Genomic DNA, 4,622 nt, shown 5'->3' with positions numbered 1-4,622 from the left:
CCACCGAGCCGCTGAAAAGGGACGCCTGCGCTCGGTTGAGCTGGCACAGCTCCTGCCTTGCGCTGTCGCCTGATGCAAAGGGAGAGAAAAGCAGGTTTTTTTCCTCTCTGGCAGATGGGGAACTGCGCGTACAACCACCTACTCGCCTTGGCAGAGAAAGCCAGCTCCGTCTTCCCCCCCGTCCCCGTACAAACCCCTTCGATTTTCCCTGCACCGCACTCCCGCCCAGTCCCCCTACCACCACCCCACAAACACCCTTCCCCAGCCACACACCCGGTCTCGGAGGACAGTGGTGAAGCAGGCCGAGGAGAGTGTGCACGGGGACGTGCACGAGTGATCACGCTGTAGTAGACCCCCTGAAATTCTCCAAAATACTGAATTCGGAGCATCCACTAGATTGTCCCACCTTTAGGAAAATGAGATCATTCATTCATGCGACAATACTTCAGCATCTCACTTGAGGCTCCCCAGAGATTTTAACTCAAAACTACCTTGATCAGGATCTGCTTTAGGAATACTCCTCCCTAACGCTGCCAGCAAAGCCACAATGGTAACTGAAATAACACTAATATTTTCCCATACTACCGTTGCACTGTGAAACAGTTGTAAATTTGAAAACTTCATGTCTGAGGGCTTTTACATTTCGGTTTCAAATCTACAAACTTACTTCATTGACAAATGAATACATCTTGAGGTTTGGCTTGAAAACACTTTTTTTAAAATGAACAACAAAAAAAGAATTAACTGAAAAGTATCCTGTTTCAAGAGAAAAAAAACCCTAATGGAAAACTTCAGAGGCAAGCTGGGAATTATTTTATGCATGTTTTTTGATACAAAGTGATGGCTGTAAAGGAAGGCTTTACTATTTGATTTTGTTACTTAAGTTCTCTTCCTTTGCTAGTCTATTTTATTTTTTTAAATCTTTTTGAAATTAACTTCTTTAAAAACCAAAACCATAAGACTCGTACCGTCAAATGACCTTACCTTGCGTACTCAGCTCACATTCTGTGTATCGTATCCAGCTATCTCTGTCGGTTTCTAAACTGAAACTTCAGCAGTACCAAATAGTTTCAGATGCTAACAATATCTAGCAATTTGCATTTCTGATAGGCTACTTTACACAGGAAATTTTGCAAGTGAGGTGAAGGTATGAAATGAGAGCGAACGTGCTGAAAGGCAAAGCTGAGCCACTGCTGAACAACAAACATCTTCCCCTGTGGGTCACAGTAACTGCCCACTGACGGCAGGATCCCACGTTACAAAATAACATGAGAATTTTCACTGAATGAAGTAGCTTCCACAGGGAGCATTTATTTTTATGTTATTACCCAAGATCTGAGGTACGCTCTCAGATACCTTCTTGCAAACACAAGTTCACATACCTACACTAAACACCCAAGAATTATCCTGACCATAGCATGGTTCCCTCCGATGCAGTGTAACATGCTAAAGCACACGCGCTTTGCCAGCGTACCAGGCTCTGAACGCTGCGCTGATTTCCATAGGATCAGTGTCTCCCAGCTTGTGATTCTGCACATCCCTGTGATGTTATTTTCATAGGCTCTGACGATTAACTGGTATTAACACAGTCAATTTACAGGCCAACAATAAAACACTAATTGTGGTAGCTCCTTCCTCGAAGGACACTTCTATTCGGATGATTTTGCAAGTAAAGCCTCCCATGCATGGGGCCTCGTGCTGCACTGTTATACTTCAAGCATTGGTTTTTGGTTTGGTTTTTTGGGTTTTGGGCAGGGGGGGAGGGTTGGACACAGGCTCTTCTTATCCTGTTCAACTCTCAGACTCTCAAGTTGATATCTAGGTCTCCCAGAATTCTCTACAGTAGAATCATAGAATCATTAAAGGTTGGAAGAGACCTCCAAGATCATCGAGTCCAACCGTCAACCCAACAACACCATGCCCACTAAACCATGTCCCTAAGCGCCTCATCTACCCGTCTTTTAAATACTTCCAGGGATGGTGACTCAACCACTTCCCTGGGCAGCCTGTTCCAATGTTTAACTACTCTTTCAGTAAAGAAATTTTTCCTTACATCCAATCTAAACCTCCCCTGGCGCAACTTGAGGCCATTTCCTCTCGTCCTTTCGCCAGTTACTTGGGAGAAGAGACCGACCCCCACCTCGCTACAACCTCCTTTCAGGTAGTTGTAGAGAGCGATGAGGTCTCCCCTCAGCCTCCTTTTCTCCAGGCTGAACAACCCCAGCTCCCTCAGCCGCTCCTCATCAGACTTGTTCTCCAGACCCCTCACCAGCCTCGTTGCCCTTCTCTGGACACGTTCCAACATCTCAACATCCTTCTTGTAGCGAGGGGCCCAGAACTGAGTGACAGGACAAGGGGGAATGGCTTTAAACTGAAAGAGGGAGATTCAGACTAGTTTGAAGGAAGAAATTTTTTTATGCTAAGGGTGGTGAGGCACTGGCCCAGGTTGCCCAGAGAGGTGGTGGATGCCCCATCCCTGGAAACATTCCAGGTCAGGCTGGAGGGGGCTCTGAGCAACCTGCTCTAGTTGCAGATGTCCGTGCCCACGGCAGGGGGGTTGGAAGGGACCTTTAAAGGGCAATCTAGTCCAACCCAGCCCATTCTGTGGTTCTGTCTGTAGCCAGTGTGAAAGGAAAGGAGTTCCTTTCTCACGGTCTTTTTTTTCCCCTGAAACAGCTTCTCAAACCTTAAACCAGAAAACAGTAACTAAGCGTTAGATGATCATTGTTTCCCCCTTTTAAGTCTCTGCTCTGACAGAGCTGGTGTGGACCATGTCCTTCCTTGCCTGGACACCCTCCAAGGGACACCCGGCAGTTGGGGAGAGCCCAGCCAAATCTGTGCCCGGTCTGCAGCGTGTCATGAAGGACGTCAAACCAAGTCCCCCCCACGCAGCGCCTTGGGCGCAGGCAGGGTGTCCGCCCCGGCCAGGGTGTTGTGGGCAGCGTGGCAGTGACCGTCTTTGTCCATCTCATTGCAGGTGACCTCCCGCTGGACTTTCCGCTGCCCCGGGTGCCCCCAGGCGCTTTCACACGACGACTCTCACTTCCACGAGCGACACAAGTGCATCAACTTCTTCGTCAAGGTGTACGGGTACATGCCCCTCCTGTACACCCAGTTCCGCGTGGACTCGGTCCTCTTCAAGACCCGCCTGCCCCACGACAAGACAAAATGCTTCAAGTTCATCTAGAAGCGGGAGGCAGCCGGGTGCCCTCGGCTCTCTGAACTTCGGCCAGAGGTGGGTGAGGGCGGAGGGTGGCTTTTTGGCAGGGCTGCGAGTGCAAAACGCCTTTTGCTATTGACTCCGGCCTCCCTCTCACGGAGCAAAAGGGACGTCCTGGATTTGGACGGGCACGTTTCGCCCTCCCTTCCCGCTCTCCCCACAGCGACTTGACTGAGCGCCAGGAAACAGGATCTCACGGCTTCTGTAAAGACACTCCCTAGGATCGTACACTGAGGAATGGCACGTTGGCTAGTGGCTCTGCCCCTTCGCTAGCCAAGGGCAACCATTCTTTTTAATTATAATTATTGTTATTTAAAATGAAAGTGTTTTAGATTTGCCGCGTGAGGCCTTTTTTTTTTTTTTTTTTCCCCCCCCTTTTCTTTCCCCCCACCCCCTTTTCCCCTCTGGACCTGTCTGCCCACTCGGGGTGGGGGGGGACCGTGGCGAGGCCAGGTTGGAGCTGTTTGACTGCAGAGAGGTTATTCCCAGCATCAAGGCAGCACCGGTCACCACTGTCGTCCCCATCCTTTCTTCCGCGGGGAAGCCCTTCTCCTTCCCTCCCGCACGCCCCGTCCTGGCTCGTCTTGCCCTGTGGCTACTACTGAGGACTTCAGGTGTCATCTGGTGACGAGTTTTTTGCTCTGCTCTGCTCGCCACCCTGAGCCCTGCCCTCGGAGAGGGGCGAGCAGGGAAGAGGTTGGCCCTGGAGGGTCCTTCCCCGGCTCCCAGCACCGTGCCGGGTCCCGTACCACAGCCACGGGGGAGTTTGGCTGCTCTGGTCTCATTCTCGGTGTTCTTTTCCACCCCACGCGGCGCACCGCAGGCGCTGCTAAACCTCCGAAGACGGGGAGCGTGTCTGGGGCTTGGGAATGATCCATCTGCAGCGCAGCAGGGGCTGGCAATGCCCCAGGCTCGTGCGTTCGAGCGGGCTGCCTTGGCCTGCGGTTTTCTACAGCTGCTGCAGCACCAAAGGCAGCTGCGGAGAGTCTCTGAGTCTGGCCTGGCATTTTCACACGCACTTTGGGACTTTTCACTTCAGGGCCTCGTTCACTGGCCCTGGAGAGCTGCTCCAGTAGCACCCTGAGATCGGCTACATGAGCCTTTGCTGATAAAATAAACCTCTTTCCCGAAAGCATCCAAGCGTGGACGCGGTCTGCCGAGAGCTGGCTCTTCGCGGTGCCCGGCCCCTGCCAGGGGAGCGGGCAGTAGTTCAGCTTCCCGTGCTGGTGCGATGGGAGTCGGGGTATCGGGGCCTTCTCTTGAGATCGCTTCGCATTTTGCAGAGCGGAGGAAGGAGAAGACGCTGACCCTTCATCTGTGCACAGCCAAGCAGAGACGAAGCAAAGCGCCAGCCCAGCCTGCGTGTGCCGGAGCCAGGGCTGCACCGTGGGCCGGAGTCCCC

This window comes from Pygoscelis adeliae, unplaced genomic scaffold, assembly GCF_000699105.1.
Source record: "Pygoscelis adeliae isolate BGI_AS28 unplaced genomic scaffold, ASM69910v1 Scaffold121, whole genome shotgun sequence".
Taxonomy (NCBI): Eukaryota; Metazoa; Chordata; class Aves; order Sphenisciformes; family Spheniscidae; genus Pygoscelis; species Pygoscelis adeliae.
Note: the sequence above shows the minus strand (reverse complement) of the source record.